The 26,547-nt window shown below is 44.2% G+C and overlaps 1 protein-coding gene across 4 annotated transcripts in view; it reads right to left on the reverse strand.

Annotated features, from left to right (window-relative positions):
- Positions 1–1,167: 1,167 nt before the first annotated feature.
- TMEM220 (transmembrane protein 220) overlaps positions 1,168–26,547 on the reverse strand; it is a 216,189-nt gene continuing 190,809 nt past the window's right edge. For all 4 annotated transcript variants that reach the window (XM_086930570.1, XM_086930568.1, XM_086930569.1 and 1 more), the window contains one exon: positions 1,168–3,435. The gene's annotated coding sequence lies outside the window, so the exon portion shown is untranslated. The remainder of the gene's footprint in view (positions 3,436–26,547) is intronic.

Raw genomic sequence — 26,547 nt, forward strand, 5'->3', positions numbered from 1 at the left:
AGTCCAATTTATGGATCGTACTGTATATATTGATCAGCATAAATTGCACACGAAAACCTTTCGAAAGATCACTGTGGGCAATACAATATTACATTTCTGCAGTTTCCATCCGAATAATCTAAAATACAGTATCCTGCATGCAGAGAAACTGTAGTAGTAAAGCACAACTGGAAGTAACACAGCAGGAACTGTGTGACAGATTTGTCGCACAAGGATATAATGAGAAAGTGATGCAAGGTGCTAGGAGTAAAGCAAACTCCAAAACAAGAGATCAATTGCTGTTTTCGGAACAATTGAGGGAAGACAGTCAGCAGGAGATCCGACTCATTTCAGGCTTTAGAACCCAGCATAAGCAAGTGAGACGGATCTTGCAGCAACATTGGGAACAATTATGTAGTGATCCTGTTATAGGCTCAAAGATTCACTGAAGGCCGTGATAGCCTTTAAGAGAGCGAGGTCAATGAGAGGTGACCTTGTAGTCAGCAGTCCAGAAATGCAACAGTGATGTACATGGCTCATTGACAGTGGGGGCTTCAGGAAGTGCCACAAATGCAGAGCCTGTAAACATGGAGTTAATACCACACAATTGGCCTTACCTTTTTCAGATGGGTTTTGGAAGATCAGGCAAACATTACATTGCAAGAGTGAATTAGTTGTTTATGTGTTGCGAAGCACTTGCTAAAAAATGTACATAGGTAGCACAATTTTAAAAATCCATCTACGTATTTTACAGCATGTCAGGGCGATCACACACAAGGATCAGACAAATCCTGTAGGTAAGCACTTTGAAACAGTATATGACAGTAGGATAGATGACTTGAGCTATTGTGTACTAGATTAAGTGCCAAATAGAATCAGAGGGGGCAACAGGGAATGTTGCCTGAGGCAATTGGAGTCCAAACATATTCTTAGATTTAATGCCAAAGTTCCGGCAGGATTTAATACAGAAGAGGATCTGTATATTCATATATAGAACAGTGACAACAAACAGTGGTTTAGATTCAAGTAGGCAACAGCAGTGATGATGTGTAATCCTAGTTTAATCCTAGTGGTGCGAGCCTGCATGGAAGTCTGCACTATTAATGATTGGTTCATAGACTCTTTATTTCGATTATAAAATCATAAAAGACAATCCAGCATAAATGAATCCAGTAAAAACACATTGTATACATTTTAACTATTTATTCTAAACAACCCTAAAACAAGTATTAAACTACAAGTCAAGACTCACTATTAAATGACCATGATTAGTAGACAATCAATAAATAAAATAGAACACTCAGCAGCTCTAGTTTTATGCCATAAAGAAGTTAAAAAAAAAGAAAAAAGAAATGTACACAACCCCAGAGCTGAATTCAGAATAAAAGGACACATCTTTAGGCCCTGAGTTTGTTGGCCCGCAACCGCCATGCCCACCCAAGAAATTCTGCGGTAGCAATAACAATGGCATACTGGGGGCATGACTGTAGGATCCTCAAGGCTTCACTGGCAACCCTTGTACCGATGACAAGACATATAGGTTTAAGCCATATCCTCCTCAGGACACTCTAAGCCGAACAAGCAAATAGCATGTGGGAAATAGTTTCAGAGTAGGCCTGACATAGCAGGCATAGGTCCAGAGTGGGTCTAAGCCATCTGCTTGGGAAGGCTCTTGTGGGTAGGGAACTGACCCTAAACTGATGAAAGAGCTTCCTATCCAGCGGTTTTAAAATAAGATCCCAGTAGGGCTCAAACTCAGGTACATGCTTGACGGATAGGAAGTCACTGTTGATGATCAAAAGAGCTTCTTTTTAATCCTGATCTTGCATACATCTAGCGTACACTGCATGCCAATTTGCACAAATGCACTGTATGGAAATGGGCACATGCCCCTAATTCTTTGTGTATGCATGATATTGGGTTATTTTATGTTTAAATGAAGTTTGTTGATAACATAAGTTAAAATAAATAATACAAACATCTGCAGGATTTTGCACGTTTTTACACATTTGCAAAATTTTGCACATTGCTGTATAACATTTTGCACTATATGCATCTTTGCACATATAATATATTTGATTGAACATTCCGTACCTGTGTGCAGAATGACATTTGCCGACATAGTGGCCAGGAAGTAAAAAAAAATGAGTGCAATGTTGTCATGCAAATAATAAGTCTGATAAATACACTCTTTGATTCTAGAATAATCATCAATCACTATTTAATTTCTATTATTTTATTTCATTTCACTTTATTATAACATTGTATGTAACAGTTGGAAGAGTGATCCTTATAAACGATTCAATGAGCAGCATTATATTGTGTTACATGGGTGTTGAAATGAAATGCACTGTCACTTTAATTTTAATGTCACAAGTATAAAAAGGCCAAAATGGTACTTTGCATTTGTTGTGAAAAAGACCACAAAGACGTCCGAAACGCGTCGACTGAGCTACAATAAAAGTCTACTGGAAGCAAACCTGAGCATGTTGGAGCCTGGTTTGTAAGAGTAAACGGGTGTGTGGAAATAAATATATATGTGTATATATCCCCCCTTTTATACTCAACGACTGGGTGGCTAAGATCTGTGTCGGCAAGCCAAGAGTCTAATATGAAATTCAAAAAACATGTTCAATTATGTAACAGTTACAAGCCTGTGACTAATTCATGAAGACAAAAAGGTACAACACAAAGTGTTAATCAGTATCCGCACAACAGTGCCTTTGAAAATGTTCATTCCTCATCAGTTGAGAATTTGTGATCATAGTTATAAAATGAATTTTTTGCATTTGAACTTGTGGCAATCTGATGTATATTTGGAAGCCTACACACTGCATGTCGTTATAGTCAACGAGAGAGACCTTCCAACACGACACAGTCCTGTTTTCTGGCCTTAAGGAACATTTGACAGATGGTGCGGTCTGTGAGCGTGCAATGCGAAAAACAATGTGGCCCAAAATGAGATGTCTATATATAAACAGTTAATCTCTTCCATGATAAAAATACTCTGTGTACACCAGAAGGACACTTCTTAATTCTCCACCCAGGTTTCCTGCTCTGTTTTTAATTTAATCTAGCAGTGTTTAAAGATATCTCAACGGGACCTCCAGCACACACCTAACAAGCACTCTGACCTCCATGGCCGGAACAAGAATGTTCATAATGTTCAACGAAATATGCATAGTGGAGGAAGGTTCTCAGCAGCAGATATTCCACAGTGAAAAGGCTTATGCCTCGTTGGTTGTTCAGGACTTGATAAGTTTATGGTGAGTATTGGAAGCCTTACATTAAGGTAGACGTGGCTTTGTCTAAAATAACTTTTTTTGAACTGGCGCCAGATGATTTAAGACATAAATACGTTGATGTGATTCAGATCCCAACCATCTTCGGAAACTTATTCTGTTTCGTGAAGACACAGATAAGCGTGATCTTTAAGTTTACCTGCTCCTGTATTTCCTGAAACAGTAAACACACACTGGTTAAGTATATTAAAACTGGTTTTCCTTAGATCTTTTGAACACTCATGCAACATGCATTTCCACCACTTATAAGACTAGAAACACTCTACTGATGTTGAAAACCGGCCAGTGCCAGTTTTAATATCTAAGTACATCTTACCAAATGCGCACAATACTTGCTCTAATTAGTGTGAATCATGAAGCCCTGAATCAGGCCTTAACCATATAAACCAGTGCCTAAGGCTCTCTAATGGTTGACAGGCTTGATTTAAAACACCAGTATATGCTACAGCTCACCTGAATTCTGACTCTATTGAGCCCACAGAAGACTTGCTCAAATATCCATGAAATGCCTTCCAATAGCGTCTACAAGTACTTCCAAAATGGCGTCCCTGATCTATGATGGAGGGAATATAAATTGCTCTAGATACCTTTTCTAGAAAATACAAACTTTGAGTGAGCAGAGGACCCTTGAGAACCTAGGCACCCATAAGCTTTATAGCTGCCAAGGTTTCAGATTGCTATGTGTGACATTTTCATAATTTCACTGTAATTATGAGTGACATTTCAGCGACTATGAGTGACACTTTATCGCGAGCAAAATCAAGCAATGAAGAGGAGGGAAACCTATAATTATCAGAAACTACACCCTCAAATGGTCCATATTGTATAGGGATAAATATTTTATTGACCCAGATTCTGAAATCACACGCATGTGAAGACTTGAGCTGAGCTTAATGCTGTGCCGTCCCACAGCTTTGTTACTCTCATACTTCACTAGAGCCTAGGGCCATATAAACGTTAGATTTAGATTGGGTCCCAGCATACGTGTGTATTGAAAAAGTTTGTCTCCCCCCCTTTACCGTCCTCCCCACCCCCGGCAGCTATGCCCCCCTCTCCCCTCGGAAGACCACGAGCACATCTGCAGCTCCAACATCAACGTTGGGAACATAACATCGTTCACAACCTCCCTGCTGCGCCAACGTGGTGCACACTCCCCTGCAGTTCTTTCGTGGTCGTTCTACGATTCTCTGTAATACATTTTTGCTGAAGCTCGAGCTGATGATCGGCGGGAGTTTTAACGCTGCAGATTACAGCGCATCAGTCTTTCATTTGTGATTCCTGACATTAATCATTCAGTTTACCAGTGCTCTATCTTTCAATGGGACTTGTTGCACTCTCACCTTTCTCTTTAACTTTACATACGCCGATCCCTTGACCCCACCAGTGAAGGGCTGAGGTGGGCACAGCCCTATAAAAGTGAGCACCAGGCGCACAGTTAACTGCCGAAAACGAGAAGCCCTTAACCTTTTAAAACCTTTATTTCACTTACACATAAACATAGCCCGTCACTTTAGCCGAAAGAGACACCTACCTGCACAAGAGCGCGTATCACCTCATCCTGCTGGGGTGAGAGCGACGAGGTCAGGAGGAGCAGGAGCTGCGCAGAACATCGAGAAGCGCGGGCGGCAGGAAGTATTAACTTCAGCAGCGCGGGCAGTGACGTCAGTTTAATTTCGACGCCACGTGCCTCTACAATTTAGATATATTGTACCAGTAATTGCAGAACTACAAGCAGCCCCATTAGCCTCTGCCTGCTGAGAGCAGTGTGTAAAGTAACCATTGCGCTGACAGGCGCTGGAGCTCAGTTCATCATGGGCATTTATATAGCAGCACAGGAGACGCTATAATGCGTGACAATGCATTTAAGTGCGGTGATGCGGATCACCACACTGAAATGCGTACGCGTCACACCTGATGCGTGATGTTTGGCAGGACTGAAGCTTAAGAAGCAGAAAACCCTGCTACAATCCTTGGAGTGCACCACTGCGATCTGGAATTCCCAGCTTTCCCACACATGCCCTTCTATAGAATTGCTTGATTAAAAAAAAAAAACAGAAGAAAATGCTTTTGAAATCCCAAACAAAGCTATTCTCTTCAACACACCTCAGGGAAGTGTGTACACTTTCGGCTGTTGTCCTACTCCCTGACGTTCAAAGCCTGTTGCAGGCACTGGACGTATGCCCTTAGGGTCTCAAGCAAGCTGGCTGCAATTCCTACCCTCATTCTGCTTTCCATGGACATATTGAGTAGTTTTCTCCGATCTCTATTTACCCCCTTCTGACTTAGGTACAGAACAGAAAACAGCATTATCTGTATTTGTTTACAGTGGTACGTCCTCCTTCCCTCTGCTAATGGCGTCGCTCAAGCGTTCTTTACCAGTACATCTAAGCTTCAAATTATATATGTAAATCTTCACCTCCTCTAACGCAATAATACGAATGTGAATATGTAAACACGGTTAGCACGTACAGTCCCTTCGACAACCAATCTAGCTCAGCACCGGACACTGCTGTGGATGTTGTCTGCACCTTAGGAAACAGTCAAATAATAGAAATGTTTAAATAAATATTAAAAGATAAATTTGGCTTCCATGAACATGCCAGTGTGGCAAATAAATGTATTCTGCCTGAAGCCATTCATTAGAAGTAGCTGATCATATAGCGTTGTCAAATACTGGCATCATGTTTTTCACAGGAACATGGAGTAGTAGTAGTAGAAAGCTTTATTCGATTTTAAAACTGGATAAAATCATAAAAGCAACAGTCATAATGTACAATTTCATACACAATCATAAACATACAATAAAAGACAGTATTAAACATGTTGTTTACGTTAACAGAGTAAAGTCTTTCATAACTACGGTTACAGAAAAAAATTTGTTTCAGCCGAATAGTTAGATAATGCCAGACAAAATTGCTATACACACTTCAGTTTTCCGCCATGAAAGTAAGTAAAACACTGGGGCTACAGTTAATCATGTTTGCGACGAATTTTCAAGCAGTTTTTAAGAAACATAGCTATGCTTTTGGCATTAGATACTGAGTCTAGATGTTGTAGCGCCATAAGGACAGGGCGGCATCTACGCAAACCCTGGGATAACAATATTGGGTTAATCCAACGCTTCTGTGGAGATTCATATAATTTACAAAACAATAGTACGTGAATAGTGGTCTGTTCAGAAATACCATCACAAGGGCACCGGGTAATTGGGGAGGACCAATCTTGTCTCTTTGGGAATGTAACCAAACGGAAAAACATATTGAGCCTAAACCGTGTCAGCAAATATTTTTCATAGCTGGTCAGACAAAAGGTAAGATATGGTTGAATGCCTTGGGTACATTGAATAGTTAAAATATGTTGGTTTGAAACTTTATTAATTTCTTGAGTTATGCGCAGTTCCCTTAAATGTGACAAACATAACGTCCTCAAGGTCTTTCTTGTAATAGTGGATAAAATAGCAGGTTCTTTCAAATAAATAGAAAGATCCAAGTCCTTAAGAAATTTGTGTACAAAGGACAGCCACGGAACATCTGACCAGTTGTCTAGGCCCAAATAATCTAAAATTAGCACTCGTGTTAGACTACACTGCTCCGTAGTCCAAATACGGTGCCATAGTAAAATTGGCTGAATTTTAATATAATCAGCAATGTAATCCATGCCCAATTCGACATGGCAGGCAAACGTTGGTGAACACTGTGGAACGGCCAACAAAAAACGAATGAAATTGTTCTATACCCTCTGTAAAATATCCACGGGTACGTGTCCCCACACCTCAGCACCGAATACAGCAACACTGTGACACTTTGCATAATATATTTGTAAAAGTTCTTTTGGGGGAGGCTTCCCTATTTTACGCGCAAAGGCAATAAGGGCAGAAATAACTCTCAGGAATAAGAGGTGCCTGCTGTCAATGGGCGGTTTCCAGGAAGAAATGTTATCAAAAAGAATACCTAAATATGAGTAGGTCTTAGTGCAGTCCAGCTTGGTTTCTTCAATAAGTATCGTTTTTTTTCCTGGCTGTTTTTTTACAAAAATGCATAGGAAAGGTCCATTAGACCCAAAGAGGTCATAAATTTACAGTAGGAGTTTAACTGTTTCTGAAGTTGTAATGGGGTAAACGCCATAAACACTGCGTCGTCCGCGTAAAGTAACACAGGAATGGGACGACGGGCGATTGCTGGCAAGTCCTGACTCCCCTCTAACATGGCCTTCTCAAGACCGTTGGTATAGAGGTTAAATAAGAAGGGAACCAGGACACATCCCTGTCTAACTCCCTTGGTGACTGCGAAAGGGGGAGTCTCACCCTGGCTGATGCTTCCGAATACATCTCGCGTAGGAAAGATATTATCGGTGGATCTACGCCCAGTTCTGTTAAGATTGACCACAGCTTTGAGTGAGAAACACAGTCAAAGGCTGCGGTCAAGTCAATGTAGACTAAGTGGAGATTACCTTTCTTAGCCTGGGCATATTTCCCGATAAGAAGGGAGAGATTCAGCACCTGCTCCACAGTGCCCAGGCCCTCCCGGAAACCGTATTGTAGGTCTGTCATGATGTTGTTGTCCTCAGACCAGGCCCGCAATCTATCTAGGATCAAACGTCCAACGACTTTGCCAAGAGAATCCAGGAGGGAAATGGGTCTGTAGAATGCGGGGTTGTTACGGTCTCCCTTCTTGAAAATAGGCAACAGGATGGAACTTGACCAAGATTTTACAAGCCCCCCTTTTAAAGCTGCTTCGATTACTGGCGACCAGAGCTCCTGAGTATGGGTATAGATGTCCATGGGTACACCGTCCGGCCCGGGGGCTTTGCCAGACTTTGAGGATGTCAGGGCATTGGTTACTTCATCATGATTGAAGGATAGTTCAATAGGATAAGGTGATGAGTAAGTAATAGCTTCCTCCCCACTTTCATTTGGATTGACACCTTCAGCTAGGAATATTTTTGAGAAGTGAGAGACCCAACCCTCTGCTGTGATTGCTACATCAATGTTGGGGCCAAGGTTCCCATCATTCAAGAAGGGTGAGTTTACCACTTTCCAAAACATTAAACTATCCTTTCTATTACAGCTCTCATAGAGCTTTGCCCGTAGATCTTTTTTCCTTTCTTGCCTACATTCTTTTTTGGCCAAATTATAAAGCTTTCTCAGCTTCCTAACTTCCAGTTGATCTCTCACGGGTTTGCGTAAGGCTATTTTTAGGGTCGAAAGGACCTTAGGACATTCAGTATTGAACCACCCTTTTTCTTGCGAGAAATTCTGCTTTTGTTTCCAAAGCAACTCCTTGCTAATACCTTGGTAATGTTAATAAAACTAGTTGTAATCTGGTCTGCGGAGGAATCAAAATTTAGACATGTTTCTAGTAAGGGAAGGGCGCTGGTAATGACCTTGGCTGTGACAGCATCCGGATCTACTTTAGACCATTTAACCGAATAGCCGTTGATTTTGTCTATAATTATGGACTTTTGGTTTAGTAATCCAGGGTTACCAATTGTATTGCGTGCAGTTTGCACTGAGAAGGTAACACTGTTGGGAAAGTGATCACTACTGGTAATATCATCTCCGGTTAAAAATGTAAGTAGCATGTCCTTCATTTGATTGGAGATCAAAATGAAGTCAATTATGCTGTTACAGCCCCTGCCATGAAAGGTGGGGGAGAAGTCAATTGAGGGTTCAACTAAGTCAATCGCAAATCCCAGTCTAATGAAAAGAACTTTTCATTTAGAATGTTCCCAGCACTGGAGTGAGTGAAATGTGTCAGAGGTCTCCCTTCCTCATCTACAATACCACAATTTGGATTATTATGATCTTTACACAAGGTAATATTAAAGTCGCCACCCCAAATCAATTTAAAAGGCAGAGAGGAATGTCTGTTCCGGTGCTCATCTAAAACATTGGTAAGCCTATTTAGAACTTTCACAAACTCAGGTGGTGACAAGTTGTTATAGACATTTACCAGTAAATATGTATGCCCTTGGTACATTGAGAGTTTGAGTATCTGATAGTTCTCTTCATTTAGTATTTCTACAATTTCCTTAAATGAAGCGGTATTGGATACGTATACTGATAAACCTCCCTTGGGTCTACCAAAAAGGGAAGGGCGTGCACCTGAGTGGTACAATCTGTAGCCCTGAAGATGGATAGGGGATACCGCCCATGTTTCCTGGCAGCATATTATATTAAAGTTTCTAATTAATTCTAGCCAGTTAGGTTGGTTGATTTTATGACGCAGACCTGCTATGTTCCAGAAAATAATGGAAAGAGTCATACTACTAGATAATAGTACTTTGGGAGGGGAATGCGGTTGTTTAGAGAGGATTTGGGTTATCGCAGTTTGACCTTGAGGCAACAGAGAAGGATCTTGTATTAAGTTCCCAGGCCCTTCAGTCAAGATACTATTTTCCAGGGCCTTAATTAAAAGAATGCTGAGGGGAGAAAGGCTGCCACAGTAGTCCTCAGATAAAAAAATATTTTGAGGTACGGTCAGCTTATCTAGAGGGCATAAATTAAGATTATTCAAAGAGGTTGGGGTGGTTGTCAGTCATTCTATATCGTCTATTCCGGACAGAATATTAAATCGATTCTGGGTAGGAATCAGGAATGGTCTTGAAGACGATTGATGTTTGAAACTGCGTTCCTGAATAGGAAAATTGTTCCATAGTGGAGGATAGTGAATACCTGGGGGCTTGAAATAATCATTCTGATATTGGGATGGAGATCTGTAGTAATCGATCTGATGTGAGGGTAGGGGTCTAAAGCAGGCTTCCTGATGTTGCGATAGAGATCTAAAGTGGCATCTCGTGGTTAAATTGTAGCCTAAAACGATCGACCTCACATTGGAATAGGGGTCTTGTGTAATCATCCTGAAGATGGACAGGCGGCCTAGAATTATTAGCAGGGGTTAACATATTTCTTGGATAAAAATAGGTCAGATCACGGGCGGTGATTGCATTACTGCCATTGTGAGGAAACCAATCTAATATATGTCTAACTGCCCTTGTATCTCTAAAATGTATTATGATGATGTCCCCCGTGATATTCTTTATAATGGGACCTAGCCAGGAAAGGTGCCTGGCGTATAGAATTTCGCCATTCACGTTTGGAGGTAGTGGTCTGTTCGTCCTGAGCCAGAATATAACTTTCTTTTTTAGCTGGTTGTGGTTTTCATTTTTACCAACCTCCAAAACTGGGACTCCAGTAAGGACCACCACCAGCGTAGCTGCTTCCAGAGGTAGTTCCACTTTGTGCCTCTTAGAAAAGGATGGCCTCACAGAATCTTCATGATCTGTAGTTTTATGAAGATTTCCTGGAGGATTAGGTTTTCCAGGAGAATTAGGTTTTCCAGGAGGATTAGGTTTTCCAGGAGTATTTAGTTTTCCACCCACCTGAGCACCATTATCACTATTTTTCGCCTTTTGCCGGGATGATTTGGAGGGCATTAATTTTGGGGTTTTTGGATTAATTTGATTTGTGGTTTTAGCCACCAGTTGATCGGTAATGTTTAGGGGTGGTACGATAGTCGAGGGCACTGATGGGGGCACTGGGACTCCCTTAATTCCTTCTTTGATTTCATCGGTTACCTGTTCTTAGTTCTCCAGCTGTTTGGCTATTTTTTGTAATCGCTACTAAAGGCAGTATGAAAGATCTAACTAGCTTTTCAATGCTTCCCAATAAGTCAATACTAGAAAGATCTAATAATGGGAAGGGGGATTCGATAGCTGGTACAGATACTATAGGTGTGTTAGATGAGGGGCTCTTGGGTTTGACAGAATTAATGAGATTGTTCTTCTTTGTCTGTGATCTACTACCCCCCTTTCTCCTTCTTTTCGGGGGAGGACCTTGTAGACGTGGGTTTTTAGAAGATTTATTACGTTTTTTAATAGGTTCTACAGTTGGTAACGATAAATCTACCGGGGCTTCTGCCTCTCGTGTCGTGTTCCCTGAAGAGACAGTGAGGTTAATGGGCAAATAATTATTTAGATTTGGAGGGGGTGTTATGTCTTGGAAGAGTAATGGAATGCTATCCCCAAGTGATAAGTCTGGAGCCTCGCTATCACATTGCACACTGGGGAGTGGGGACATGGCTAGCTGTAGCGGGCCCAGAGATGAGTGTTTGTTCTTAATTAGCTCAACAGAGCGACGTCTCTCGGCCCGTCGTTCAGCGAGTGCGATGTCCCTATCAGTTCCTGTAACAGCCCTGGTAAAATAATGGTCTAATGTCCCTTGTTTTTCTCCTCCGCCTACTGAGGGTGTTACTATGGGGGCAGGTGATGTCATTATGTCAACTTGGTATTGTGGGTACCTCGCCAAAACACACTTAGGCTATAATATAATCACAGACCAAGCAGTTAACACACAATGTTCAGTACTCAGGTTATTCAGATATACCATGAAAGGGTGTAAATAGATCGAATTACTAGAAACAGGTACGCACGATAACAATCAGTCTTTCCTCACCGTGATTAGCACTTCAAAGGGGGGGGCCCAGCCCGGCCTCCTCTGGCCTGAGAGGGCCCGCCCTTTGCCCGGGCTTAGCCCAGCTTGCCTGCCCGCGTCCCGCGTGCGCACAGCTGTTAGCAATTAAATAGGGAATAGGAGATGAGGGCGGGAAGAGGACCAGCTGCGGCAGATTGGACCACGCACTGCCCGCTGGTCCTCGAAGTCCCGCAGGGGTCCGGGGTGAGTCTCCTTTCAGCAATGTCTTCACTCTTGAGTGGCGCCCGCAGAGCAGGGGCCGCGAGAAGTGGGCTGGAGACCAGGGGCAGAAAGAACAGCACAGCAATCCCAGAGGACAGATGTCAGCGAAATCCCACGTCGCGATGATCAAACCAATCCACCGAAATGCGGTCTAAACGGCGTTTTAGTCACTCCTGGGAGATGGGGGCGGGAAGAGGACCAGCTGCGGCAGATTGGACCATGCACTGCCCGCTGGTCCTCGCAGTCCCACAGGGGTTCGGGGTGAGTCTCCTTTCAGCAATGTCTTCACTCTCGAGCGGCGCCCGCGAGAAGTGGGCTGGAGACCAGGGGCAAAAAGAACAGCACAGCAATCCCAGAGGACAGATGTCAGCGAAATCCCACGACGCGATGATCAAACCAATAACATGGAGGCATATTAGCAAGGGCCATATCGCCGCTTTAACAGCACTTTTTGCCGCTAAAGCGGTGATATGTTTAGCGCCCTATCAGCAAGCTGTCGCGAACAGCAGTTAGCGTTCTCCAAAACCTTTGCACCCCCGAGAGTAAGCGAGGACATTGAGCTGGACAAGTCGGTACTAGACTTTGACTCCACAATCAGTAAGACTCTAGACCTTATAGCCCCTAAACGCCAAATAAACTGCCCGAAAATGAAATCGCCCTGGTTCACTGATGAGTTGAAAACCACTAAACCATCTACGAGGAAAGCGGAACGACTATGGCGCAAAACAAAAAACATTGATGACAAATTACAATACAAAATTGCACATAAAGAATATATGAGCAAAATAGCCACTGCTAAGAAAACCTATCTCGGGAAAAAAATTAAAGCAGCAGGAAATTCACAGAAAGAACTCTATTCTATCGTAAAAGAGTTCTCTAACCCCCTTGCCTGCCAAAAGGTCGCACAGGAGTCTCAGGACTGGGCCGACAAATTAGCTATCTATTTCAAAGATAAAATAAATATAATTCATGAATCATTCCCCACAGAAACAGGCACAACAAGTGAAGTATGCCACGCAGACCTCTCCTACACAAACCCCATAAAGCAGAACCTATCTGACTTTGGAACAATTTCTGAGGACGAGGTAGCTGATAAGCTAAAAAAAGCTAAATATGGATCTCCTAAAGACCCAGCGTCCGCCCAGATCTTAGCAAAACTAGCACCCGCCCTGGTTCAAATACTAACATCTATTTTTAATGCGTCCCTAACACGCGCCACCTTCCCCACTCCCTGGAAAGAAGCCATTGTGAGACCAATCCTGAAGAAAAATAACACAGACCCTAAGCAACCGATAAATTACCGCCCCATATCTCTGTTACCACTTTTCGGTAAAACGATGGAATTCATTATCAACGCGAAGCTAGCCAAATACCTGGAAGGACATACGCTCTTGGACTCCTCGCAGTCAGGATTCAGAGCGTCTCACAGCACAGAGACTGCACTGATAGAGGTGGTGGACAACTTTCAGCTGGCGCAGGACTCCAAACAGTCGGCTATCCTCATCCTGCTAGACCTCTTGGCGGCCTTCGACACCATATCCCACAGAGTCCTATTAAAGCGACTGGCGGGGATAGGTGTCGAAGGCCAAGCCCTAGGTTGGATCCAAAGCTATCTTGCGGGGCGAAGCTCCAGGGTCAAATCAGGACCTTTTTTATCAATGGCGATCGATAACGATAAGGGAGTGCCCCAGGGCTCAATTCTGAGCCCGACTCTATTTAATATTTACGTATCACCATTGGCCAAAATAATCAGGGACTTCGGCTTCGACACAGTGTTGTACGCCAACGACACTCAAATCCTCATAACCCTTGGCCCTGAACCATCAGAGAGAAGAGTGAGATTCAGGAATTGCATGTTCGAGATAAAGGCCTGGATAACCAATAATTTCCTGATGCTGAATGCAGGCAAAACCGAAATAATGCTTTTTGGCGCTGCTAAATCCATCTGGTCTCAGGAGTGGTGGCCACAGGAACTCGGACCTTGCCCCATCCCCGAAAAGCACCATTCGGAACTTGGGCATCACCCTAGACGACAAGCTGACCATGGCATCCCACATACACAAAGTAGTCCATACCTGCATAGGCCTTATGAGAAGCCTAAGGAAAATATTCAAATGGCTACCCCTGCCTTACCGTAAACCACTGATACAAGGCCTAATCACCAGCTGCCTTGATTATGGCAATGCACTTTTGGCAGATGCGAATGAAGGTATACTAACTAAACTGCAGACACTCCACAATGCAGCAGCTAGACTGACTTTCGACCTGCCCCCACGCACTCCCTCTGCCCCATGCCTGAAGAAATTGCACTGGCTTCCAGTCAGAAAACGCATAAGGTTCAAGATCTGCTGCTTAGTGCACAAATCAATATATGGACAGGGCCCCAAATATCTAAAAAACAAACTTCAGGGATACTGCCCGGAAAGAACACTGCGCTCTTCAAAACAAAAATCTCCTAAAAATAACTGTTAGAAATGGAGATAGGAGCTTCTCAAAGGTTGGCCTTCGGCATGGAACTCCCTGCCTATGGTCTTAAGATCCAACCAGAATCATAAAATCTTCCGGAGAGAACTCAAAACACTACTATTTAAGGCACTGGCGTAATACCCCTTTTTTTCTGCATCTCCCAAACCCTCTGTCAGCGCTATGAGACCGAATGGTGATATGTGCGCTTTATAAAAATAAATACATACAAAAATACATACAGTTAGCGACAGCTTTTAGGCGATAGCGGACGGTTTTGGGCCCATTTTGCATGTCAGCGATATTTATCGCTAATGACATGCAAAGTGGGCGTACCCAAACTGTTATCGACTGAAAGCCGTCGCTAACACAGCTATCGCCTATTAGCAAGGCAGGCAAAGCGATATAAAAAAACAAGCTAAGCGCGATTATCGCTATATTTTAACGCCTGTTAAAAACATGACTTACCTGTTTATCCAATGGGAGGTGGATTGTAAGGTCAAGTCCCCATTGGCGTTAATTCATGAATATCGCTGGATTTCCAGCGATATTCACGCATTTCGCCGCTATCGCAGGATATTTTAGCACAATGGAGAAAAACGTTGCTAATAGCATGTTTTCTCCGCTAACATATCCTGCGATAGGCAGCGATAAAAAAAATGCGCTAAGCGCATTTTACGATAAATATCGCTATTCCTTGCTAATATGCCCCATGGTTTTTCCTCTTCTTCATCAGAAGATGCTTAGATCGGGCTGATGCATTTTAATAATGCATAAGATACATACTGCGAAATGCCCCACCTTAAGTCTTTTCATTATCTTGAACCTAAAAATCCAGAGGTTTTGAGAAACTGCAATACTCCAACAGGAGGGTTAATACTCCAAAGAATGTCATCCAGGTTTGGCGAAAAGCGGATAGTCATCAAAGGGTTAATATCAAGAGTTTCCCTTGCACTTCTGGGAAAAAAAGCCTTGTCCTATAGCCATCTTCGCCTTCCGAGACCCATTCCCGCTAATTGCCAGGGGCCTGCATTAGACGCAAGTGTGACGGCATCAATGATGGCTGCCAAGGCACTAGCCTCTTCCTCATGGTCGCTTTTGCCACATAGCCCTTGTCTTCTGAAATGGGTTTCATTACCAGAGCAATGATGCACCACATGCCACAATAATAGCTGCGAATAAAGCAAGATTATTCTCCGCCTCACTAGATGTTGCAGAATGAAGTTCACTCTCTTGCAAAGGGCATCAATACACCCCGTCTTGGTCAGGACACAGTGGCGGTACTTATTCTCCAAGTGCTGGACCATATCAAGGACAGTGGCCTTCTTCATTAGCTGAATTCCTTCTTTCAGCCAGAGTCCACAAGGGGGATGAGTTTAATACATTTCATAGACTGCTTCTGAGGGTTGTATAACAAAACCTTGCTGCACCATTCAAGTCATGGGTATGCCAAACTTCTTTGCCGTGCTGCCAAGTAGGGAGTGAAACCCGTTGATATTGTCCAGTGGGGAATTAACCTGTGGTGGCATCTTCAACCCACTGCCAGGTTAAGGCATAATCCCTACATTCCTCTTTCCGCTGTCCTCTGGGTCTTCGTGATCACTTTATTGCCCCTCCTGCACTGCTTCACTGTGATCACCAATATAGTCCGGTTTGGACAGAAACTGTTTCTGAGGCGATCATTTAGGCTATAGTGCATACTTGTGCAGTAGAGATATGGACATACCATGTGCTGTGATAGTGGATGTGACTAAATGAATGTGGAATAGGTTGCCACTGAGGTTGGACATTGGGTTGTCTAGTCTTGAGCAGATCATCTCTTGAAAGGATCTGGAGTAATCTACTAAAACATATGCCATCTGTTAGAAATGGGATTTCTGGTTGGCTAAGGTATGCATCCAGGCTAGGCAGGAACCACCATTCAAGTCAGGGTAAGCTAAATAACCTGTGCTCACCCTCTGGTAGCTTGACACAGAGCAGTCAGGCTTATATAAAGAGGTAATGTGTAAAGTGTGTGTGCAAAACACACACAGACACACACCGACCCACCCCCTACCCCCCCAGATGACAAAACTCCAATCAGTAGAAGCCAATGTATGAATTTTTAAAGATTAAATGCAAAAATAATGCTTAGAAGTCACTAGCGGTCTAAAGGATACTTGAGGTAGTGAGGGACCGGTGCAAATTCAAAGTTCAGGCCGACCGCAAAGGAGAGCAGGCTGGCTACGGGACCCATGTAGGGCCCACTGAGAAAGTACCTTGGATGGAGCAAAGCGTCGACTCTGAGGGCATGATGCGTTTATCTTTTCCAAGCAGTCGTGTCGCTGCGTCGTCAACGAGCTTTGCTGAGGTGTAGAAAATGCGTCATCGCCCGCCTGCGCTGAGCATCGGGCTGCTAAGGCTGTGGAACTACTGTCGTCGAACAGCGTTGGTGTCGAAGGGCGATGTGTCAGTTCTGACTAGTGTAGTGGTGGTGATGATGTCAGCTTTGTACAGCAGCAATTGCAGGAAGTCTTTTGCGTCCCTGAGACTTCAGAAAACAGGAGGCAAGTGAGCAAGCCCTTGGAGATCACTTGCAGGAAAGGCAGAGTCCAGTCCTTCTTCCACAGAGTCAGGGAGCAGCAGACAGAAGGGCAATAAGCGGAAAAGCAGTCCTTCCAGACAATAAGTCCAGTTGAGTCCTTTAAGCAGCACAGCAGTCCTTCTGACAAGAGGTTCAGCACACAATCCTGAAGTGTCTGATTTCAGAGACCCAGTACTTATACCCAAATATACCTTTGATGTTGGAGGTAATTTCAAAGCAACTCTGAAGTGTACAAGGATACCTTTCAACCCAGTCCTGTCTGCCAGGCTACCCATCAGAATGCAGATGAGTGCTCAGAATGCAGATGAGCTTCACCTTCCTGTATTTGTGACAGTCTAGAAGGAATGCACAAAGTGTAGCTGTCGCCCTACTCAGATGTGTATTGGAGACAGGCTGTCAGGCACAGAGAGCAGTAGGTGCAGAGAAATGTCCACTTGCTAAAACAGTAACGTTAAATCCAACTTCACCAGTAAGGAGGATTTATCATTACCATTCGAAACATGTGAAGCATGAAAAAACTACTATTCTCGGATCAGGAATTACAGCTTAAAAGGGTATTAAGTATTTCCCAATGCTGGCTTACGAGAAGTACAGGCCCTACCTTTTACTTACATGGCACCCTGTACAGATCCTTGTACTGGGGTGAATGTATGACATTGTTCTACATTCTGTCCATCAACTGTGTTTTTTGCAATTTTCACAGCGAGTGTGCTGGGTATACTCAGACGTGAGTCCCAGGCTCTCCACACCACTGGAGTCAAGCTATCCAGGCTGAATGAAGGCTGATAGCCAGAAACCGGTCCTTGGATGCTTGATTCCGGTCTGGGAAAGACATGGCTTGGTAGTTCGGACTGGACTGTTCCCATGGGGCACAGGGTCAGAGCTGATTTGCATATAGCCAGTGTCTAACCCAGGGTGGTGTGGAGTGCAAAATAACGATGGATTTAGGCCCAGATCCTTGTACTGGGGTGAATGTATGACATTGTTCTACATTCTGTCCATCAACTGTGTTTTTTGCAATTTTCACAGCGAGTGTGCTGGGTATACTCAGACGTGAGTCCCAGGCTCTCCACACCACTGGAGTCAAGCTATCCAGGCTGAATGAAGGCTGATAGCCAGAAACCGGTCCTTGGATGCTTGATTCCGGTCTGGGAAAGACATGGCTTGGTAGTTCGGACTGGACTGTTCCCATGGGGCACAGGGTCAGAGCTGATTTGCATATAGCCAGTGTCTAACCCAGGGTGGTGTGGAGTGCAAAAAAACGATGGATTTAGGCCCAGATCCTTGTACTGGGGTGAATGTATGACATTGTTCTACATTCTGTCCATCAACTGTGTTTTTTGCAATTTTCACAGCGAGTGTGCTGGGTATACTCAGACGTGAGTCCCGGGCTCTCCACACCACTGGAGTCAAGCTATCCAGGCTGAATGAAGGCTGATAGCCAGAAACCGGTCCTTGGATGCTTGATTCCGGTCTGGGAAAGACATGGCTTGGTAGTTCGGACTGGACTGTTCCCATGGGGCACAGGGTCAGAGCTGATTTGCATATAGCCAGTGTCTAACCCAGGGTGGTGTGGAGTGCAAAAAAACGATGGATTTAGGCCCAGATCCTTGTACTGGGGTGAATGTATGACATTGTTCTACATTCTGTCCATCAACTGTGTTTTTTGCAATTTTCACAGCGAGTGTGCTGGGTATACTCAGACGTGAGTCCCAGGCTCTCCACACCACTGGAGTCAAGCTATCCAGGCTGAATGAAGGCTGATAGCCAGAAACCGGTCCTTGGATGCTTGATTCCGGTCTGGGAAAGACATGGCTTGGTAGTTCGGACTGGACTGTTCCCATGGGGCACAGGGTCAGAGCTGATTTGCATATAGCCAGTGTCTAACCCAGGGTGGTGTGGAGTGCAAAAAAACGATGGATTTAGGCCCAGATCCTTGTACTGGGGTGAATGTATGACATTGTTCTACATTCTGTCCATCAACTGTGTTTTTTGCAATTTTCACAGCGAGTGTGCTGGGTATACTCAGACGTGAGTCCCAGGCTCTCCACACCACTGGAGTCAAGCTATCCAGGCTGAATGAAGGCTGATAGCCAGAAACCGGTCCTTGGATGCTTGATTCCGGTCTGGGAAAGACATGGCTTGGTAGTTCGGACTGGACTGTTCCCATGGGGCACAGGGTCAGAGCTGATTTGCATATAGCCAGTGTCTAACCCAGGGTGGTGTGGAGTGCAAAAAAACGATGGATTTAGGCCCAGATCCTTGTACTGGGGTGAATGTATGACATTGTTCTACATTCTGTCCATCAACTGTGTTTTTTGCAATTTTCACAGCGAGTGTGCTGGGTATACTCAGACGTGAGTCCCAGGCTCTCCACATCACTGGAGTCAAGCTATCCAGGCTGAATGAAGGCTGATAGCCAGAAACCGGTCCTTGAATGCTTGATTCCGGTCTGGGAAAGACATGGCTTGGTAGTTCGGACTGGACTGTTCCCATGGGGCACAGGGTCAGAGCTGATTTGCATATAGCCAGTGTCTAACCCAGGGTGGTGTGGAGTGCAAAAAAACGATGGATTTAGGCCCAGATCCTTGTACTGGGGTGAATGTATGACATTGTTCTACATTCTGTCCATCAACTGTGTTTTTTGCAATTTTCACAGCGAGTGTGCTGGGTATACTCAGACGTGAGTCCCAGGCTCTCCACACCACTGGAGTCAAGCTATCCAGGCTGAATGAAGGCTGATAGCCAGAAACCGGTCCTTGGATGCTTGATTCCAGTCTGGGAAAGACATGGCTTGGTAGTTCGGACTGGACTGTTCCCATGGGGCACAGGGTCAGAGCTGATTTGCATATAGCCAGTGTCTAACCCAGGGTGGTGTGGAGTGCAAAAAAACGATGGATTTAGGCCCAGATCCTTGTACTGGGGTGAATGTATGACATTGTTCTACATTCTGTCCATCAACTGTGTTTTTTGCAATTTTCACAGCGAGTGTGCTGGGTATACTCAGACGTGAGTCCCAGGCTCTCCACACCACTGGAGTCAAGCTATCCAGGCTGAATGAAGGCTGATAGCCAGAAACCGGTCCTTGGATGCTTGATTCCGGTCTGGGAAAGACATGGCTTGGTAGTTCGGACTGGACTGTTCCCATGGGGCACAGGGTCAGAGCTGATTTGCATATAGCCAGTGTCTAACCCAGGGTGGTGTGGAGTGCAAAAAAACGATGGATTTAGGCCCAGATCCTTGTACTGGGGTGAATGTATGACATTGTTCTACATTCTGTCCATCAACTGTGTTTTTTGCAATTTTCACAGCGAGTGTGCTGGGTATACTCAGACGTGAGTCCCAGGCTCTCCACACCACTGGAGTCAAGCTATCCAGGCTGAATGAAGGCTGATAGCCAGAAACCGGTCCTGGGATGCTTGATTCCGGTCTGGGAAAGACATGGCTTGGTAGTTCGGATTGGACTGTTCCCATGGGGCACAGGGTCAGAGCTGATTTGCATATAGCCAGTGTCTAACCCAGGGTGGTGTGGAGTGCAAAAAAACGATGGATTTAGGCCCAGATCCTTGTACTGGGGTGAATGTATGACATTGTTCTACATTCTGTCCATCAACTGTGTTTTTTGCAATTTTCTTAGGATTACTTAGAGCCTACCTTAAGGATGGAATAAAAGTGGAGTTTAAGCCTTGGCAAGTAGTTTTAAATGCCAGGTCGAAAAGGCAGTAAACCACACACACAGGTACTGCAGTGGCAGACCCGAGACAAGTTTGAAAGGCTACTTCTGTGGGTGGCACTGTCACTGCTGCTGCCTACTAGTAGCATTTGAAGTACAGGCCCTGGGTATATGGTATACCAATTTACAAGAGACTTACCAGTACAACAAGTATGCCAATCAGGTGTACACCAATGCCATCATTCTTAGGGGAGAAGCAAATACACTTTAGCACTGGTTAGCAGTGGTAAAGTCCTCAGAGTTTAGAGGCCAACAAAAAGAATAAGCAAAACTTGCAGGCAAAAGGCAAACTGTTCAGGGCAAGACCACCCTAAGGATGACAGGTCTAACACCATCTGAGGATCTCTGGGATACACTTCAGGGTAACGGCATGGTTAGTGGGGATCAGAATTTCCATAATGTTTTGAGTTGTCATAATGTAACAGCTTCTCGTATTGATCTTTTGTTGTCTCTGCAGTGCCTCCTGCTCATATTTTAGGATATAGTGGTGGATGTTTAGTTTGTAAATGTAAATGTAAATGTACATGTATTTATATAGCGCAAATCGCCCACATCGCAGGCATCTATGCGCTTGCTTAGGGAACCCATCCTGGTATTCCCCTGTGAGATACCCCGGCAGGGTATCCACAAGGTGAAAGCCAGGCATCCCGCCGCGAGGGGCCGTTGTGGAGATTAAGCAAGCTATTGCCCAGAGTCGCAGAGTGTGAACCCGTGAGTCGAGTAGGCACCGGAGCGAGAATTATCGAGTCCGTGGAATTATTGAGCCCAACCCCCGTCGGGGCGGGGAATTGAACCCTGGTCCAGGGCCGATCTCAGCTTCCGGGTCTGCCGCCTCTAACCCCTGAGCCACACTTCTCCACCTGTTGGCATAAACTGTATGCTGTCCTTTCCAGAGATAGTGGAATGGCATCATTGACAGTGTAGGATTTGGCACTGTCAGTGACTGTGTCACTTTTGCTGGGGAGTTGTGTTTGAGGACATCAATGAAAAGATGATCATAGATGATGCAGTTGTGGTTGATGATAAGGTGGCCTTCAATGAAGGTGGGATGGTCAACATTGGGGCACTGACCTTCCCACAAAGAGGGAACTGTAGGAGAGGTCATTGACATGTATAGAGATAACTATACCATTTTTGACAAGGCTGCCCGACAAAAGTTTCAGCAAGAGAGGTGACTTGATGCCTGCCACAGTCGATATTTGTACCAATTTTTTGAATGAAGGGCCAGAATGATGTTTGGATGCCTTACAACAAGCAGCAATATTCTTTTCTGAAGCAGCTCGTCATGAGCACACGGGAACCGTGGCTCATGACGAGCTGAGCTCGTCATGAGCATGGGAGGGGTTAAAGTCTGTCGACTTTTTACGACGAAGCTGTGTGGCTCTGTGGGGCTTTTCTAAAAAAATACTCCTAGGGTGGGGGCCAGGCGCCGGAGGTCAGCGCAAGATTGTATATGAAAATGTTTCCCAGGTAGGGGGCATGCATGGGTCCCCTATCAGGCCCTCCTTCGAGCCCGGGCTGTATTTGTAATAGAGCGGACCAGGACCCAATCTCCAACCAGCAACGGACAGAAGGAGCGCAATCATACTTACTCCCAGTGGTGGTGGGATTGCGGGTGGAAATCACACAAGGAGGAACGTCTGACAGCAGGAGCGCTCCATAATACCATGAGGGGCTTATGTATGTGCTTGATTTTCTTTCTCACTTGTGGTGGCCCCAGGATGGCAGATACACCACCAATGAAATAAAGCAAGCATGGGGGTGCAGCAGGAGCACAGCAGCTCTCCCTGAAGCATCTTTATAAGGCACTGAGTCTGTGTTTGCGGGGGTTCTAGAAATTAGGACCCATCTGAACCTTTTATCACTGTTTTTAAAACTCTCCCCAGGCTGGAGCTTAGGCTGTACAGCTGGGAGTGCAGTGCCCTCTAGGGGCTTATTTTATGGTTGCATGTATTGTGACCTAAAGTTGGCTTAAAGAAGGCACTTGTTGTACATCCGTCAAAAAGTAGAAGTCCCCTTGGGTACATAAATTTGAGTAAAACTACTCACATCAAATTACAAATCACAGTATGCTAGGTATATATGTAGTAATCAAAGAAGGCAATGCAACAATCCTAAATATACTGAATACATATCACAAATTTATTAAATACAGCAGACATTAAAGAAAACCAAAATGGTCCATATAAAAAAAACATGTCATAATACATTAAAATTGCATATAGTTAAACAAATCATATATAATACATTGTAACGGGACAGAGGTATAAGGAAAAATTAGGTTCCTATTGGTAAAAAAAAGGAGACACAAGAAAATGATGAGCACAATTAAGCTTTGCGTCAGAACTGTTCTCTCTCAAATTATAATGTGTTTCTCCTTAAGCATCGACGCGTTTCGGTGAACCACACAGATATCGTCACCTTCTTCAGGAAAATGTATTACCATCCCTTAAAATCTTTAAAAATAATTCACTCGCGTTCCATCGTTAGAATTCCTGCATGAACATACGGGGAACACGTCTCCCGATACCACGATGCAATATCTGCCTGAAGATGGAATATGCTGTACCCGGACACTTTGTCGATATCACGTATTCTTTTGGGGATATCGAGCTGCAAAAGCCACCAAAATTAGCCGGTAAGTATACAGCAACGTGCCAACGTCTTTAACTTCCTAGCACGTTCGTTACTTAAACATCCTTAACAAACAGGCAGCCGCATGGTCCATGTATCTCGTTTGTTCGAAGACTTGTTGTACATCCCCCTCTAAGGGCTAAGCCTATGCTTAGATTTTATTTATTTATTTATTTTATTTTTAGAGTTTTATATAGCGCGAACTTGAACCGATTAGGTTATCAGAGCGCTTTACATAGCACCAGTTCCGTTACATGTTATCAATGCACTTTACATAGAATTAGTTACAAATACATAAAGACCACATTTCTTTTTGTTCTAGTGAATAGGGTATCTCTTCACACGAGGGAAGGTATACACCTGGCTATACTCCGACAGTCACCCAGGCGACTAGTCGTTAAAGCTATATCTCTAAACACAGGGAGGGGATACACTTGGATATAGCGCGAACTTGAACCGATTAGGTTATCAGAGCGCTTTACATAGCACCAGTTCCGTTACATGTTATCAATGCACTTTACATAGAATCAGTTACAAATAGATGTAAGGTAATCAAAATGTGACGCCCTCGAGGAGCTGATTTTATAGCTGCAGTTTCATTGTTGGAAAGTTTATAAAAAACGCACAGTAACATGTTTTGCTCATTTGTAATGCTTTATCAACAAAATAATCACAGTGAATAAGGATTCCTAGTAAATATGCTTTATTAGCAATAAGTCCATTTTTTAGTATTGATGATTGCATTTACCGCCAAAATGATGTCTTTAACATGTGGATTGTTCATCTTGAACGTTTGGCAAAGCCAGTAGACTTATCTTGTATATTTCATCTATGTTATTTTCCATCCACCAAAGTGCATAATTGTAAATTACTGCATAGTATTTAGTAGTGTGTGTAATAAATGTACTCTTCATTTTTTGTAAAGGAAAGGCACTGACTGTACAATCATTTATTGAGTGTTATTGTTGTGTACCAGTGAATGCTGAATACTAGCCCAAACCCCCTCCCCTGAGTAGGCCTTAGACTGCTCTGCTTCGCTACCCTGAGGGAGTCAAATGCTACAATGAGGTGCTTGGTTCTCAGTAAGTAGAACTGTGGACTTATTTCTTGTGGAGGCCGCACAACTAATAACCCAATTACCCAACTTAACTTGATACCACTGAAAATGAGTGTTTGTGCTCTCTCACTTGCATATGGTAATATTGGCTTACACCCAACTAACACATTTAATTTCTTGTGGGTCCCTTGTACAGCGGTATTACATGCAGCCAGGGCCTGTAATTAGATTCTTGTCTTCCAACCCAGAGAAATAAGTCGCAGATCCATCATCCTCCAGCACCCTGGTTTAATGATTCACTCCGCCAGGAAAAATCTCGTTGCAGGAAATTGGAGCACATCTGGCGCTCCAATTATTGTACGGATAAGAAAACAAAATACAAGGCCGCCCTCCTGGCTTACCACTCTGCCTGTGATACCGCCAGAACTAATCATGCTAATAGTACCATACTCAATGCCCAAAATAGACCGAAGGCCTTGTTCAAAGTAGTAAAAGATCTTTCTGGCGTGTCTTCTGCACCTAAAGACCCTTCTCTGGACACAATACAATGTAACGCCCTGGCAAACTTCTTTCTGGAGAAAATAGATAAGATCTATGCCATCTTTAGCGCTACTCCCATTGTATCTACCACTCTTGAGCCCTTACTACCTATCCCTTGTTTCGCCGATGCTTCTAGTTTAACTCCCACTGCCCCCCAACTCCACTCTTGGGAGCCGATCTCTCCCATGCTCTTTCAAAAATATCTACATGAAATAAAATCTGGCTCTCCCCTTGATCCTATGCCCCCTCAAATATTGTGCACCCTGGATCCAGCCATACTCCAGATCATCCTAGATATTTTGAATGCTTCACTGGTCGAAGTCACTGTCCCTAATGAATGGAAACATGCGATGGTGGTTCCATTGCTAAAAAAGGCCAACTCGGACCCAAACAATCCCTCTAATTTCCGTCCTATCTCACTGCTCTCGTGCTACTCTAAGGTTCTTGAAAAGCACGTTAACTCTCTTCTTAGCTCGAATCTTCTAATCTTCTTCACTGTTCACAGTCTGGGTTCAGGGCTGGCTTCTCCACTGAGACCACGCTCCTTGGTGTGTCTGAGACCATCAAAAGACAGGTGGACAACGGGGAGACAGTGGCACTCATTTTGCTAGATTTGAGTGCCGCATTTGACACCGTCTCCCATTCCATCTTGTTGTCCACCCTGAAATCTGTGGGGATTGACGGTCCTGCTTTGCTGGATTGCTAGTTTTCTCTCTAATCGCACCTTTCAAGTCTTTTCCTCCACTTCTGTTTCCTCTATCTTTACCTCCCCTCACGGTGTTCCCCAGGGGTCTATTCTCAGTCCTCTTTTTTTCAATCTTTATGTGAGACCTCTTGCTTTCTTGGCAGAGCAAGCAGGCCTCACAATCTATTCTTACGCAGACGACACGCAAATCGTCTACTCGCTTTCCACTAATAAACATCTCCCCACGTCTTCCCTGCAGTCTGGACTGAAACATATCTCTAACTGGATGCACAGACATAAATTAAAATTAAATGGTGACAAAACAGAGCTGCTCCTATTCGGTCCAAATACATCGCTCTGGGGCCCGCAACACTGGCCTCTTCAGATGGGCCCCTTACCCACCCCTTCAGCCACAGCCCGCAACCTCGGGGTTCTTCTTGACAACCAGCTGTCACTGAAGCAACATGTTGTAAAAGTCTCTGCCACCTGTACCACCATCATCAGGTGGCTGAGAAAAATCACGTGGATGCTTCCAGCTGATACCCTGAGGACCGTGGTCTAGGCCCTTGTCACCTCACGTATGGACTACGGGAACATTCTACTTCTGGGCGCCTGTAAGGAGGTAATAAAGAAATTTCAGGTGGTTCAGAACATGGCAGCTCGCCTTATCTGCAACTTACCTGTCAGGTCCTCGGCCGCCATCCATCTGCGCAAGCTGCACTGGCTGCGAATTGAGAGCCGAGTAAAATTTAAAGCCCTCTGCATAATGCACCACATCAAAATGGGTAAAGCTCCGAAATATTTGTCCTCTTTGGTGCAGCAATATGTCCCCTCCCGTACGTTGAGATCTTCCACACAAAACAAGTTTCAGATCCCCC

The sequence above is a fragment of the Lissotriton vulgaris genome, chromosome 7 (genome assembly GCF_964263255.1).
Source record: "Lissotriton vulgaris chromosome 7, aLisVul1.2, whole genome shotgun sequence".
Taxonomy (NCBI): Eukaryota; Metazoa; Chordata; class Amphibia; order Caudata; family Salamandridae; genus Lissotriton; species Lissotriton vulgaris.